At 43.9% G+C, this 16,674-nt stretch overlaps 1 long non-coding RNA gene across 41 annotated transcripts in view; it reads right to left on the bottom strand.

The window, feature by feature from the left end:
• Positions 1–16,674, bottom strand: part of LOC115030329 (uncharacterized) — a 301,725-nt gene that overhangs the window by 116,827 nt on the left and 168,224 nt on the right. For 36 of the 41 annotated variants that reach the window (XR_015047882.1, XR_015047883.1, XR_015047871.1 and 33 more), the window contains 2 exons: positions 15,536–15,590; positions 1,146–1,304 (listed from right to left, as the gene is read on the bottom strand). This is a non-coding gene — a long non-coding RNA (uncharacterized LOC115030329). Of the gene's footprint in view, positions 1–1,145; positions 1,305–10,324; positions 10,431–15,535; positions 15,591–16,674 lie in introns of all 41 variants that reach the window. The other 5 variants (XR_015047902.1, XR_015047905.1, XR_015047906.1 and 2 more) reach the window with 5 other exon arrangements.

Here is a 16,674-nt window from a genome sequence, read left to right as displayed (position 1 = left end):
AACATAAAAATTATATATAAATGTGCTACAAAATTTCTACATAAACTTTATGATCTTAACTTTCCTGAAGAAATAACATTACCTAAATCTTATTGCATATTAGGTTATTAAAGGCTTGGCTGCTCAAATCCACATGCAAAATGTTCATCATATTTCTCATCATTAAAGCAGAGATCAATCATGGTCAGGGAAAGAAATAATGACAGTGTAAACCTAGACAACTCTCCATAGATAAAGAGATATTGGGCCTTGGAAAAACAGGTCTAGAGCTGCCAGATTTCTAAGACAGTATAATTACTATCAACATTGTCTATTTAAATTTTAAATTAGTGTATCACTCATCCTAAGTGAATCCACTTCACTTTGCAGCTGACTGTGACCCTTACAAGAATTCAATGGTCAAAATGCACCAATACCAACTGAAGAATAAAAAGAAACACACTGAACAATCAAGAATCAGAAAATACTGTGGAAGAGGTAGCACAAAAATTAGAAGATCCAGAGTAAGCATGGGTCTGCTGTGAAAAGGCTGTCTTTAATATAAGATAGTGAAACTGTACCCATAAACACCCCCAAATAAGACTATATGAATATTAATAATAAAATTATACACTTCAAGTTGAAATGCCAAAGTAGATGGTGGGAACTCAAAGATCACACTGCTAGGGAAGAGCTACCAGCAAGGATGTGTGCTAAAATATGGATTGTAGTCTTCTATAAGTCCCATTTGATGGGACAGTTAAGAAAAATAGTTCATTCCTAAATGTATGCCCAATACTATATTTGAGAAAAATAAAACTGCTGAAGAATTTAGCATATATATATATGCTAAATATATATATATATATATATATGTTCATATATATATATATATATATATATATATGAACCTACATTAATAGGAATATTCCATGCTAAAGACATCTGTAACTCTAGGAATTTCAGTGTTGATTTTTCTTTATTGGTCATTGCCTCAGACACTAATTGCTACAGGATCCAATGATTTATGGGGGTCCCCTTACACTTTTCACCTTCCTATTAAGTAAAGTAATTTTTATGTTCCTCATTTTTTTCTCTAGTACATCTGAAACATTAAAACTCAGTATCAAATTGTCAGCCCCACACATTTTTGCTGTATTTCTTACCTTAGATCAGAAGTATCTCTCCTGGCTGCACTTCACGATTAGACACACTTCTGAGTAACCACATCTGTAGTCATATTACATTTACAGCTTCTTGGTGATGCTTTGGTTGCTGCTGTGGCATTCTGAGGGAGAAACTGATAATGTATCCATCACAAATGTCTGTCAATGAACACCACAGAGAAGAACATCATTAAATGTTTTCCCTAACTTACACCCTCTGTCCTGGTAACCTCACCTTAGTGCTGTATCTAATGCACCCCTTATATCTAGCCCTCTACAATGAACACCCCACTCTCTTATCAAGGAAAACTACCAGGTAAAGTGTTCTACAACTGTGACTCATCACCAGGCTCTACAGTTAATTTTTGTGTCAGCTCTTTCCATTATCCCCCATTGTCTTGAATTTTTTTTTCTTTCAAAACACTAGTAGAGAGCATTGAAGATACAATATAGCATGAGGGGCCCTGAAGTGGTAAAGCTGAGTACAAGTCCCTGGGAAGATCAGAACATGTATTCTCAAACCAAGAGTACAGCCTAATCATGCTGTAGTCTACTCTTCCTGAAACATGGTGATTAATCAGAGGTCATATTTTTCAAAGCATACGTAGCTCACACGAAAGTGGAGGCACAGGGTTTCAACTATTTGTATGACATCAGTGATAACTTTTTGACAAACATATCCATGCCTTTCATCTTAGATTCTCTAAGGAAGAACAATTATACTCTTTCTGTAGCCAGGTGATATCTGGAAATTGATTTCAATACCCTTGGACATGCCAGCATAATCAGACAATTAGAATTCCTACACAGCCGGGTGAGGTGGAACACGCCTTTAATCCAGCACTTGGGAGGCAGAGGCAGGCTGATTTCTGAGTTCGAGGCCAGCCTGGTCTACAAAATGAGTTCCAGGACAGCCAGGGCTATACAGAGAAACCCTCTCTTGAAAAAACCAAAAAAAAAAAAAAAAGTATCCCTACACAAAGACAAGACTTTGCATACTAGCTCACCCCACTGGCTTCTACTTTAACATTCGCCAGGCCCACCTGGAATTTAAAGCAGAGTTAATATCACCCTCCTTTGTGTATATCAGAAAAGGAGGGACTATTTCAAAGTCCACCTTCATGGCAGAAAAGCTAAAAGCAATAGAGAAATTTGAAGAAGATTCCCTTTCCCTCAGACAACATGCCCTTGGACACCTACACTTTGCCAAAGATCCAAGTTTGGAATAAGAAAGAACTCAGGATTGTCAAGACTACCCACATGAACATTTAAAGTGTTATCTACAATGAATTCTTTTTTGCCTTCCTACCCAGGAAGATAATTGTTTACTTAAGTTCCAATCCCAGGTACAAGTTTTCTCCACGAGTACTGCATGGGAAAACTCCAAACAGCTTTTATCAATGCAACTGATATTCCTATGAGATTGCAACCCCATAGGAAAAACAATACCCACTAACCTGACCACTCAGAGCTCCCAGGGAGTAAACTACCAACCAAAGAGTATACATAGAGGGATCTATGTCTCCAGCTGCATATGTATGAGAGGATGGCCTTATCTGGCATCAATGGGAAGGAGACCCTTATTCCTGTGGAGGCTTGATGCCCTGGCATAGGAGGATGGTAATACAGTGAAGCAGGAGTAGGTGAGTGGGTGGAGTTGCAATCTCATAGAGGCAAAGGGGAGAGGGTTAGATGGGGGTGGGAAGTTGCAGAGAGGAAACTAGAAAGGGGGCAACAGTTGAAATCTAAATAACTAAAATAACCAATAAAAATAAAACTGAGATTAATGTTCTCACATATTTTGTAAAAAGCCACTGATCAATGGGTGCACAATTAATTTGTTGTTACTCATTGTTATTAGAAGGGAAAACTGATTGAGATTTCAACTGTATGAGCCAATGTGAAAGAGTTCTCCTGTCATATGTGGGCTGCAGAGTTGATTGCTGAACAAGTCCACATCCAAGTCTTCTGCATGATTTTAAATATGGCATATGATTTTGAATACAGGACCTCTAAAATCCTCAGTGAAATATTAGAATGAGCTTTGAACAAACTTTGATAGCCTCTGGCCAAGGCAGGCATTCCTTTCCTGACAGAGAGTATCTGCAATTTGCAGTTTTAAAATGTTCCCATCTCTTCATACTGGTCTCTTTTCTGTCTTATGTCATATAAATCATCAGAAATTTAAAAATCAGATGCATAATTCAGGAAGGGAAAATGAATCCATTAATAACCTGAGCTCTCCACACAGACTTCCCTATTTCTTATTTACTTTCTACTACTGGGTGCTTTAATGAGCCTGAAAGGTTGATGTCACTCATGCAGTCATTCTTTCATTCTCAATCTATACCTGTTCTCTCCTCTGATTCCACTCTGTGTTTCTCAGACTGACTCTGACCTCCCAATGGGAGGCCTTCTCTATTCAAAGAGAATATGTATCCAAAACCTCCAAAACTACAGGGACAAGGTACCTCATGGGACCTCACTTTGACACTCTGGTAACTACTTAAGAATCTCAAGTAACTGGCCGGGTGTGGTGGCCCACGCCTTTAATCCCAGCACTTGGGAGGCAGAGGCAGGCAGATTTCTGAGTTCCAGGCCAGCCTGGTCTACAGAGTGAATTCCAGAACACCCAGGGATATACAGAGAAACTCTGTCTCAAAAAACAACAAACAAACAAACAAACAAAGAATCACAAGTATCATCTTAGAGATTTTTCAGTAAATGGCTCTGGAAGCTTTCCTCTAGCCTGTGACTCTTAACTTATGGAAGGTACCAGGTTTAGTGACATGGCTCCTATAAATCAGAAAATATTTGGAAACCTGATAGTTGTAGGATAAACAGTGTTTAGATCTTCACCCATGTATTTAACCTTGGTTCTCTAACTACCATTTATCCCAATTTTGACACTTTTGGCCTCTCTAACATCTAAAAGAATAAAAGTGTTGCTATAGATTTTCAGGTCTCAGTCTCCCGCTGAACTCACAGTCTATTACCTGGCTGCATAAGGGAAGATGTTCCTGGCCCTCGAGTATCTCCAGATCATTGACTTCCCATGTGGGTTGATAGGTGCTGTTAGCCTGAAATTGATATGCTGTCTCTTCTATTTTGCTTTCAATCTCTCTTTATGGTGAGTATACCTCCCCCATTATTCAGAGTTAATCACTCTATAATGAATGAGATCTGCATGCTGTACCCCTCCTAAATCCTACAGCCTGCTTGTCTCCCAGGAGGTCTGTCATAACCAGAGACACAGATGAGACAATTGTGCCAATACTCCAGGCAGACCGCCACTCTCTCCCTCCAGCCCAGCAGACATGGGATCTATACATCTCCAAATGAGCCTCACAGTCCTATCTGCACTTCCATCTGCAATTGGGGCAGCTACTTTCCTGGGACCCCAAAGCCTGCCTGTCTCCCAGGAGGTTTGCCCTAACCAAGGACACATGAGATCTGTCCTAACCAGGGACATAACAGTACTGCTCCAACCAGTGACACAGAAGGCCTTCTCTAAACAGGGACACAAGAGCCACCACTTCCCTAACCAGATTCAGCACAGTCTGCCTCATAGGATGACTGCTCAAACCTATGTAACCCAGCTCTACCTGCCTCCAAGGAAGCCAGCACCAGTCGGAGACAATCAGGCCAGTTAACACCAGAGATAAAATCATTAATAATTATCAAAGCCTTGATAGTGTCACTTTATTAAATAAAAGACTGGGTTCTGGCTCTTTATTTGGGAGAAGGCAAATGAATGAGAAAGGAAAAGGAAGAAAGAAAAAGGAAGAATGATGAGAATACTCGGGCAGTGAGAACACTTGAAATGACAGCTTGGATCCACTACTGACTGTGAGTTATTATTGAATCAATGTTATTTCCATTCTCCCGTTTCTTAGTACACTCCTCATGCTGAGACTGGAGATCAGCAGTTTATTGGAAAATCGCTACTGCTAGCCTGAACTCAAGACTTTCTGTTTTAATATTCAAAATGACTTGGATATATAATCTCACATGACAGAATGGAGAATGGTATTGAAGGAGGAAAATTACTGAACTCTTCCTGAACTCTTCAACTCAGAGTCCTCCTACCCCTCCCATCTGGAGATTGTTCCCGGAACACTCCTGAAATTCTCACCCCAGAGTACATTCCTGAACTCTTCACCCCAGAGTCCGACCCCCTCCCAACTGAAAACTGTTCCAAGAACATTTTTTTAGATAAGGGTTTCCTGGAACAAACCTAGTCCAACCCCTCCCAACTGAGGACTGTGCCAGGAACATTCTTGAGATAAGGGTTTGAACAAACCTCAGAATGTTCCAATAGATCGGGTACATTGCCAAAATATAGGACACGACCCCTTGGTTACAGAAAGCCCCTTGGAAAGCCCCTTGGAAAAACCCTTGACAAAAACAAGCCCCTTGGAAAAACCCTTGGCAAAACCCCTTAATGACGCAAACTTGTACTTTCCCTGCCCTGCTTCCCCCCTTGGCTTTTTCCTATATAAGCCTGTACAAAATTTGGGTCAGGGTCGATTCTCCTCTTCACCATGCTTGGTGTATGAGTTTCGGCCCCAGAGCTCTGGTTTATGTGCTTGCTTGTTGTTGCTTTATTAAATCTTACTCTCTACATCTTAAGTTCGGTCTCAGTGTCTTCTTGGGTTCTCGGCTGTCCCGAGACTTGAGTGAGGGTCTCCCTTCGGGGGTCTTTCATTTGGGGGCTCGTCCGGGATTTGCGCAACCACCCAGAAGTCCTAGACCCACTTGAAGGTAAGATTTTCTGTCCTGTCTTGGTCTGGTGTCTGTGTTCTGTTTTGGAGGCCAGGAAGGTCTCGATCTGTGGGCCTTTGAGAGGCCATCTGAATCTGTATCTGGTGTGATCGCAGTTTCGGTTTTGCGCGACGCTCTGTGCTCAGTACGAGTACCTGAGACCGTGCTCCGGGAGAGAGCGCGGGGTGGATAGGGATAGACGTGTCCGGTGTCCACCGTCTGCTCGCCCTGGGGGACACCCCAGGAGGAACAGGGGAGGACCGGGGACGCCTGGTGGACCCCTCTGAAGGCCAAGAGACCATCACTTTGGTGGAAGGTCTAAATCGGCCGGCCTTGGAGAGGCCATCTGATTCTGTAAGTTGCCTGTGGGCGACACGAAGTCGCCGCTGTTTTTGGTTTCTTTTTTGTCTCAGTATCGTGTCTGCTCTTGTTGTGTCTGCTATTATTCTAGAAATGGGACAATCTGCCTCCTCTCCCCTGTCTCTAACCCTGGAGCATTGGAGAGAGGTGAGGGTCAGAGCTCACAACCAGTCAGTGGAGGTTAGAAAAGGTCCTTGGCAGACCTTCTGCACCTCCGAGTGGCCGACATTTGGAGTGGGCTGGCCACCAGAGGGTGCTTTTGACTTGTCACTAATCGCCGCCGTCAGGCAAATTGTTTTCCAGGAAGAAGGAGGTCACCCTGATCAGATCCCCTATATTGTGACCTGGCAGAATCTTGTTCAGTTCCCACCTCCGTGGGTCAAGCCTTGGATTTCAAATCCTTCGAAACTGACGGTCGCGGTTGTCCAGTCCGATGCAGCCGAAAAATCCAGTCCCTCAGCACCCCCCAAGATTTATCCAGAAGTTGACGACCTTCTCTGGATGGACTCCCAACCTCCCCCTTACCCCCTGCCCCAGCAGCCGCCTGCGGCCGCCCCGCCACAGGGACCAATAGCGAGAGGGGCTCAAGGACCGGCGGGGGGACTAGGAGCCGCCGAGGCCGAAGCCCTGGGGAGGAAGGGGGGCCGGATTCAACAGTCACCTTGCCACTTAGAGCACATGTGGGAGGGCCAGCGCCAGGACCTAATGATCTCATTCCTTTGCAGTACTGGCCTTTTTCCTCTTATGATTTATATAATTGGAATACTAACCACTTTCCTTTCTCAGAAAACCCCTCTGGGCTTATTGGGCTCCTTGAATCACTTATGTTCTCCCATCAACCCACTTGGGATGATTGCCAGCAACTTTTGCAGGTCCTCTTCACCACGGAGGAGAGAGAAAGGATCCTGCTGGAAGCCAGGAAGAATGTCCTGGGACAAGATGGGACCCCTACTAATCTCCCCAATCTTATAAATGAATCCTTCCCATTGACTCGTCCTAATTGGGACTACAACAATGTGGGAGGTAGGGAGCGTCTCACGGTCTACCGCCGGACTCTAGTGGCGGGGCTCAAAGGGGCCGCACGGCGACCTACTAATTTGGCCAAGGTAAGAGAGGTCCTTCAGGGTCCAGTGGAGCCGCCCTCTGCTTTCTTAGAACGACTAATGGAGGCTTACAGAAGGTATACACCGTTTGATTCCTCTTCAGAGGGTCAAAAAGCAGCCGTGGCTATGGCTTTCATTGGTCAGTCTGCCTCTGATATCAAGAAAAGGTTACAGAGACTAGAGGGGCTCCAAGATTATACCTTACAGGATTTAGTGAGAGAAGCTGAGAGAGTGTATCACAAGAGGGAGAAAGAGGAAGAAAAGCAAGAGAGAGAAAAGAGAGAGCTCGAAGCGAGAGAAAATCAGCATGATCGCCGCCAAGAGAGAAACTTAACTAAGATTTTGGCCATAGTAGTAGGTGCAAAAAGGGCAGAAAAAGAACAGTCAGGGTACCTGGGCAACAGGGCGAGAAGACCTCCAGGAGAACAGAAACTTCCACTTGAAAGAGACCAGTGTGCATACTGTAAAGAGAAAGGACATTGGGCCAGAAATTGCCCCAAAAGGAAGCCAAGAGGACCCAAGGTGTTGACTATGAAGGAAGACTAGGGAAGTCGGGGCTCAGACCCCCTCCCTGAGCCTAGGGTAACACTTTCTGTGGAGGGGACTCCTGTTAATTTTTTAATAGACACAGGAGCAGAACATTCAATCTTGACTAAACCGTTAGGACAATTAGGAAGTAAGAAGACTATGGTAATAGGAGCTACTGGCAGTAAATTTTACCCCTGGACTACTAAGAGAGTTTTGGAAATAGGAAAAAATCAAGTAACTCACTCTTTTCTTGTGATTTCTGAGTGCCCTGCGCCCCTTCTGGGACGAGACTTGTTGACCAAACTTAAAGCTCAAGTCCAGTTCACCTCAAAGGGACCAGAAGTTACCTGGGGAGAGACCCCTATAGCGTGTTTGGTTTTAAATTTAGAAGAAGAGTATCGCCTCCATGAGCAGGGTCCCAAACAATTGCCAGACCCTGAATGGCTATCCGCTTTTTCTGGAGTCTGGGCTGAGCAGGCAGGGATGGGATTAGCTAAACAAGTACCACCGGTCGTGGTAGAGTAAAAAGCCAATGCCTCCACAGTTTCGGTCAGACAATACCCTATGAGTAGGGAAGCTAAAGAAGGCATCCGGCCACATATTCAGAGACTGATAGAGCAAGGAATTCTAGTGCCTTGCCAATCTCCTTGGAACACAGCTCTCCTGCCAGTACGGAAGCCTGGGACTAATGATTATCGACCAGTGCAAGATTTAAGAGAAGTTAACAAGAGGGTGCAGGACATTCACCCTACTGTTCCAAATCCTTACAACCTACTAAGTTCCCTCCCGCCAGAGCGGACTTGGTACACTGTTCTAGACTTAAAAGATGCTTTTTTCTGCCTTCGATTACACCCTAAAAGCCAGCCACTGTTTGCTTTTGAGTGGAGGGACCCAGAAGGAGGACACACGGGCCAGCTAACCTGGACAAGGTTGCCCCAAGGATTCAAGAACTCTCCTACTCTTTTTGATGAAGCACTCCACCGGGACCTTGCGCCTTTTAGAGCACAAAACCCTCAGATTTCTCTCTTACAGTATGTAGATGACTTACTGGTGGCAGCCTCAACCCAGGAACTGTGCCTTGAAGGAACCAAGAAGCTCCTGAATGAACTGGGTGAGTTGGGGTACCGGGTATCGGCCAAGAAAGCTCAGCTATGTCGTACCGAGGTGACCTACCTAGGATACACCCTCTGAGACGGAAAGCGGTGGCTCACCGAGGCCAGAAAAAAGACTGTGATGCTGATCCCAACCCCTACCACCCCGCACCAAGTACGTGAGTTTCTGGGGACGGCGGGCTTTTGCAGACTCTGGATACCAGGGTTCGCAACACTGGCGGCCCCTCTATATCCACTTACTAAAGAAAAAATCCCATTCACCTGGACTGAGGAACACCAAAAAGCCTTTGACAGCATAAAGGTAGCCCTGCTTGCAGCCCCCGCTCTGGCCTTGCCAGATTTGACTAAGCCTTTTACCTTATATGTTGATGAGCGGGCTGGAGTAGCCCGCGGGGTTTTGACTCAGACTCTGGGGCTCTGGAAGCGGCCAGTGGCCTACATATCTAAAAAGCTTGACCCAGTCGCCAGCGGTTGGCCCTCCTGCCTGAAAGCCATTGCTGCAGTAGCCCTGCTTGTTAAAGACGCTGACAAGCTTACTCTGGGTCAGCATGTGACTATAATCGCTCCCCATGCCCTGGAGAGTATTGTACGACAGCCCCCTGACCGGTGGATGACTAATGCCCGGATGACCCACTACCAGAGTTTGTTGCTAAATGATCGAGTAACTTTTGCTCCACCTGCCATCCTCAATCCTGCCACCCTCCTCCCCTTGACGGATGACTCCACTCCTGTACATCAATGTGCTGATGTCCTGGCTGAAGAAACTGGAACGAGGAGGGATCTGACTGACCAGCCTTGGCCAGGTGTGCCTGCCTGGTACACAGATGGTAGCAGCTTTGTGGTAGAGGGAAAAAGAAGAGCAGGAGTGGCAGTGGTGGATGGAAAACAGGTAATTTGGGCGAGTGGTCTTCCAGAAGGAACTTCGGCTCAGAAGGCTGAACTCCTGGCACTAACCCAAGCCCTGCGGTTGGCTGAAGGTAAGGCGATCAACATTTACACTGACAGCCGCTATGCTTTCGCTACAGCCCATATCCATGGGGCCATCTACCAACAGAGGGGGCTACTTACCTCAGCAGGTAGAGACATTAAAAACAAAGAAGAAATTCTGGCCCTCCTAGAGGCTATACATATGCCAAAGAAAGTGGCTAATATCCATTGTCTGGGCCACCAAAAAGGACAGGATCCTGTGGCTCGAGGAAACCAGATGGCTGATGTAGCAGCAAGGCAGGCAGCTCAAGGGGTAACAATAATGGTAGAAAAAGGCAGGCCCCTGCCAGAGCCCTCACCGGCAACCAGTCCAAATTATACTTACTCTGATGAAGATTTTAAACTATTAGATTCCATGGTTTGTCGCAAACAGGCGCAAGAATTCAATTTTAGGGGGCTAGTGCGGACTGTAGATGGGCGTATTATTTTACCTACAAAAGAAGGAAGAGACTATGTCCAAAAATTACATCAATTGACTCATCTGGGATCTGATAAACTCCTACAGCTGATCAAGGGTTCAGATTATTATATTTTGAAACTTAACTCGGTAGTACAACAGGTGATTGACTCCTGTCAGGCTTGTGCTCTCACCAATGCTGCCCGACCTTACAAAGAACAAGGAAAGAGACAACGAGGAGATCGCCCCGGAGTTTACTGGGAAGTGGACTTCACTGAAATTAAACCAGGAATGTATGGCAACAAGTACCTGCTGGTGTTTATAGACACCTTTTCTGGATGGGTAGAGGCTTTTCCCACTAAGTCTGAAACCGCTCAGGTGGTGACCAAGAAGATCCTTGAAGAAATCCTACCCAGGTTTGGGATCCCCAAGGTAATTGGCTCAGACAACGGGCCTGCATTTGTTGCCCAGGTAAGTCAGGGATTGGCCTCAAAATTGGGGACTGATTGGAAGTTACATTGTGCTTATAGACCCCAAAGCTCAGGACAGGTACAAAGAATGATTAGGACTCTAAAAGAAACCCTAACTAAATTAGCTATTGAGACCGGCGGTAAAGACTGGGTGACCCTCCTTCCCTTTGCGCTTCTTAGAGTCCGAAACACACCTGGACGTTTCGGTCTTACTCCTTATGAAATTCTACATGGGGGACCGCCCCCCTTGACCGAGTCTGGCGGGATTTTGGATCCCTGTGTTGACTCTTCCTCACCCTCTGCTCTGTTTACCCATTTAAAGGCCTTAGAAGTTGTCAGAACACAGATCTGGGACCAGATCAAAGAAGCTTATGCACCGGGGACTACGGCAGTGCCCCACGGGTTCCAGGTTGGAGATTCGGTCCTTGTCAGACGACATCGCACTGGCACTCTTGAGCCTCGGTGGAAAGGACCATATCTGGTGCTGCTAACCACTCCCACAGCAGTAAAAGTAGACGGAATCGCCACCTGGATCCACGCCTCCCACGTCAAGAAGGCCCCTAGCCAGAGTAGAGGCAACCATGAAGACAACTGGACAGTGGCAGCTACTGACAATCCTCTTAAAATTCGCTTGTGTCGCGGGTGCCACCCTAAGCCTAGGGAATCACAACCCTCATGCTCCAATTCAACAGTCTTGGGAAGTGCTTAATGAGGAGGGAAACATTGTATGGGCAGTCACTGCAGTCCATCCCCCTTGGACTTGGTGGCCTGATCTCACACCTGACATCTGTAAGTTAGCAGCAGGATCTCCCAATTGGGACCTCCCCGATCATTCTGATCTTAGTAACCCACCCCCTGAACAGCGGTGTGTTCCGAATGGAATAGGGAACACGTATGGATGTTCGGGGCAGTTCTACCGAGCTAATCTTAGAGCTGCACATTTTTATGTTTGCCCCGGTCAGGGTCGGAGCGGGAGGCTTCAACAAGAATGTGGAGGGGCTTCAGATTATTTTTGTGGTAAATGGACATGTGAAACGACAGGGGAACCCTACTGGAAGCCTTCCTCTGATTGGGACCTAATCACGGTAAAACGAGGTAGTGTTTATGACAGGCCAAACCAAGGAGAGAGAAACCCCTATAAATATCCAGAAAATGGGTGCGCTCTTAAAAACAGCCCACCAGGGCCTTCCAAAGGTAAATACTGCAACCCCCTACTTATAAAATTCACTGGGAAAGGGAAACAAAATCGTTTAAGTTGGCTTAAAGGAAATAGGTGGGGTTGGTGCGTATACATTCCACCAAGAGACCCTGGGTTCATTTTTACGATCAGACTGACAGTAAAAGACCTGACGGTAACACCCATAGGGCCCAACAAAGTCCTTACGGAACAGGGCCCCCCAGTTGCACCGGCTCCCCCACAAGTCCCAGCCGTACCAGCTCCACCAACTCCACAGCTCAACACAGTAGGACCCTCCCTAGGGACTAATACTTCCCTCATGAAGCCAACCTTAGCTTCCTCACCGCCCCTAGATACAGAGAGCCGTCTGGTCAGTTTAGTCCAAGGAGCTTTTTTAGTTTTAAATAGGACTAATCCTAATATGACTCAATCATGTTGGTTATGCTATGCCTCTAGGCCCCCTTATTATGAAGGAATTGCTCAGATCAGGACTTATAATACTACTTCAGATCATTCTCAATGCCTTTGGGGAGAAAACAGAAAGTTGACTCTGGTAGCATTTTCAGGGAGTGGGCTTTGTTTAGGCCAGGTACCTCAGGATAAAGGGCACCTTTGTAATCAGACCCAGAACATCCAGCCTAACAAAAGTAGTCAGTATCTAGTGCCCCCCATAGACACAGTATGGGCTTGCAATACCGGTCTCACTCCTTGTGTATCTATGTCTGTTTTTAATAGTTCCAAAGATTTCTGCATTTTAGTTCAACTTATTCCTAGACTCCTGTATCATGATGATAGCTCCTTTTTAGACAAGTTTGATCACCGGGTCCGCTGGAAAAGAGAACCCGTTACCTTAACTCTGGCAGTACTTTTAGGATTGGGAGTAGCAGCAGGAGTAGGTACAGGGACCGCTGCCTTAATTAAGACCCCCCAATACTATGAAGAATTACGTACAGCTATGGATGTTGATCTTAGAACTATAGAACAGTCTATAACCAAATTAGAAGAATCTTTAACTTCCCTGTCCAAAGTAGTGTTACAAAACAGAAGGGGATTAGACTTATTATTCCTTAAAGAAGGAGGACTTTGTGCTGCTCTAAAAGAAGAATGTTGTTTTTATGTTGACCATTCAGGAGTAATCAAAGATTCTATGGCCAAACTTAGAGAACGCCTAGATATACGTAAAAGAGAAAGAGAAAGCCAACAAGCTGGTTTAATAAGTCCCCTTGGCTCACCACCCTCCTCTCCACCATAGCAGGACCCTTAATTACACTTATACTTTTGCTTACTTTTGGCCCCTGCATTCTCAATAAGTTAGTAGCTTTTATTAGAGAAAGAATAAATGCAGTGCAAGTTATGGTACTAAGACAACAATATCGGGTCCTCCAAGAGGCCGAAAACTCGCTCTAAGATTAGAGCTACTTACTAAAAAGGAGTGGGGAATGAAGGAGGAAAATTACTGAACTCTTCCTGAACTCTTCAACTCAGAGTCCTCCTACCCCTCCCATCTGGAGATTGTTCCTGGAACACTCCTGAACTTCTCACCCCAGAGTACATTCCTGAACTCTTCACCCCAGAGTCTGACCCCCTCCCAACTGAAAACTGTTCCAAGAACATTTTTTTAGATAAGGGTCTCCTGGAACAAACCTAGTCCAACCCCTCCCAACTGAGGACTGTGCCAGGAACATTCTTGAGATAAGGGTTTGAACAAACCTCAGAATGTTCCAATAGATCGGGTACATTGCCAAAATATAGGACACGACCCCTTGGTTACGGAAAGCCCCTTGGAAAAACCCTTGGCAAAAACAAGCCCCTTGGAAAAACCCTTGGCAAAACCCCTTAATGACGCAAACTTGTACTTTCCCTGCCCTGCTTCTCTCCTTGGCTTTTTCCTATATAAGCCTGTACAAAATTTGGGTCAGGGTCGATTCTCCTCTTCACCATGCTTGGTGTATGAGTTTCGGCCCCAGAGCTCTGGTTTATGTGCTTGCTTGTTGTTGCTTTATTAAATCTTACTCTCTACATCTTAAGTTCGGTCTCAGTGTCTTCTTGGGTTCTCGGCTGTCCCGAGACTTGAGTGAGGGTCTCCCTTCGGGGGTCTTTCATTATGTGGCCCATTTTTCCATTTCATTACAACTCATCTTAAAAGTTTTCATCCCTATCACTCTGTTCCCTCTTGTTACCATGTTCAGAGCACAAATATATTTAGCTCTCATTTCCCTTCCTGCTAAAGGTCTCATAAGGCCCCTGTAAATTGAGAATGGAAGACAAAATAATATCTCAAGTTGGAAAGACTGCCCCAAATGGCAACAAATGGCTTGGAGTAGAAACTGAAAATGTCAGTTCAGCAGTCACTCCTAATTCTACACCCCTGATTTGGCCCCAAGCTACCTAGTAACCTTGCCAAATAGCTAGTATGGGTTTCACCACAAAAGAGTCACAAAAGATAATCAAAGCTTTTCTATGCAAAACATATGTTATTGTTGTTGTTGTTGCTGCTGCTGCTGCTGCTGCTGCTACTACTACTACTGTTTTGGTTTTGGTTGTTTGTTTTAGTTTTTGTTTTCTAATGGCAATATCCCCTTGGTTTTGTAGTGTGTAATGGAAACTGGAAAAATAAGTATATTAGGTCCTGCCATATATACTAGGTCTCCAATCATGCTTGCAGAAACTGAGATAGAATAGTCTCTCTATTATTAGCAATTCCTTGTCTTATACCTAATGTGTGCCATTGTTTCTGCTCCAAAATCCTCTATAATATTTTTCATACCTTTCTTTATTATTATTATTATTATTATTATTATTATTATTATTATTATTATGTATTTCCTTCATTTACATTTCCAATGCTATCCCAAAAGTTCCCCATACCATCCCCCAACTTCCCTACCCACCGACTCCCATTTCTTGGCCCTGGCGTTCCCCTGTACTGAGGCATATAAAGTTTGCAAGACCAATGGGTCTCTCTTTCCTCTGATGGCCGACTGGGCCATCTTCTGATACATATGCAGCTAGAGACATGAGTCTGGGTGGAACTGGTTAGTTCATATTGTTGTTCCACCTATAGGGATGCAGATCCCTTTAGCTCCTTGGGTACTTTCTCTAGCTCCTCGATTGGACTGGAATGCGTCATCCTAAGTAAGATAAGCCAATCACAAAAGAACTAACATGATATGTACTCACTGATAAGTGGATATTAGCCCAGAAACTTAGAATTCCCAAGATATAAGATACAATTTGCAAAACACATGAAACTCAAGAAGAACAAAGAACAAAGTGTGGACACTTTGCCCTTTCTTAGAATTTGGAACAAAACACCCAAGGAAGGAGTTACAGAGAAAAAGTTTGGAGCTGAGACGAAACAATGGACCATCTAGAGTCTGCCATATCTGGGGATCCATCCCATAATCAGCCTCCAAATGCTGACACCATTGCATACACTATCAAGATTTTGCTGAAAGGACCCTGATATAGCTGTCTCTTGTGAGGTCATACCTTTCTTTTTGATGGCTTCTAGGTGTCAGCTCTTATATTGTTGGCAACTTGAAATCTTTAAAAATAGAAAAAGTAATTGTTAATATTTTTATGTTTTCTACAAAATTATTGTAGAAACACAGGCCACTGAGTTTAGCCTTACAGATATTTGAATATTTTTGGATGTGTATTATATGAAAATAATTTCACTTGTAACTTTGCTGAAAAGCTAGCTCTGGAGAGAGGCTTTAGCCTGTTCACCCTAGACCCCAAGCCTCTTGCCAATGGTTCCTTCAAATGCTCTCTACTAATTTAAGCTATTCTCCTGATTTTTCTGTCATGGAGAAGTCAACAAAAGAATAACCCAGGAAAAAGACAATGTGTGCTTCACAGTAGCTAAGGGTAAACTTCTTCAAATAGAGGCGACTATTATTTATCCCATTGAAAGAGGGTGTTTATAATAATACTAGGTAACCAAGTACTTATACATAGAAATAATACAAGGCAGTCTAGCATCTTTTTTATGTTAACATTCTTCCACAGATAAATTTTGTTAGATGATATAAACATGAAATTATGATTATAATGAAGACAAAACACAAACAAACACACAATCAAACAAATTCCCTCTACAGGCTGCCTAATTCATAAAGGCTACCCAATATTTTTTCATAAGGTTTACCTACGTTTTTACCATCAAGTATAAAGGTAATATTAACTTATTATTTCAATATATAAATGTTTGGTTTAGGTTTCTTTATTGTGGTGATGATTCACAATATCTTATAAACTGAAAAACTATTTGAATAGAGTTATTTATAACCTTAGCTGTACCTACTTAAAATAACTACAGTTGAACTTATTAAATTGACATATCTTCGAAAAAATAGGAGAAGATAGTCAAGGGTCATTGGACTTTAGTCTTTGGTCCAAGGAGTCTCCCAAGTAGTTAGGTGCAAGTGGACCCTAATTATATTAAAATTCAAGGCTTTAGGAAAAATTGAAAATTACAGGCTAAAAATTAAAAAATGTAGAGTGAATCAACTTATGTCACAGTAAATAGATGTAATATAGAGTGAATTAGGTTCCTAGATATTGCTTACAACTTCACTTAGAAAAATTAATTACCAAAAATGATAAATTAATTTGTTACTGTTTTA

Source organism: Mus caroli, unplaced genomic scaffold (genome assembly GCF_978045245.1).
Source record: "Mus caroli unplaced genomic scaffold, Mus_caroli_1 scaffold_8, whole genome shotgun sequence".
Taxonomy (NCBI): Eukaryota; Metazoa; Chordata; class Mammalia; order Rodentia; family Muridae; genus Mus; species Mus caroli.
This window is presented reverse-complemented; position numbering and strand designations above follow the sequence as displayed.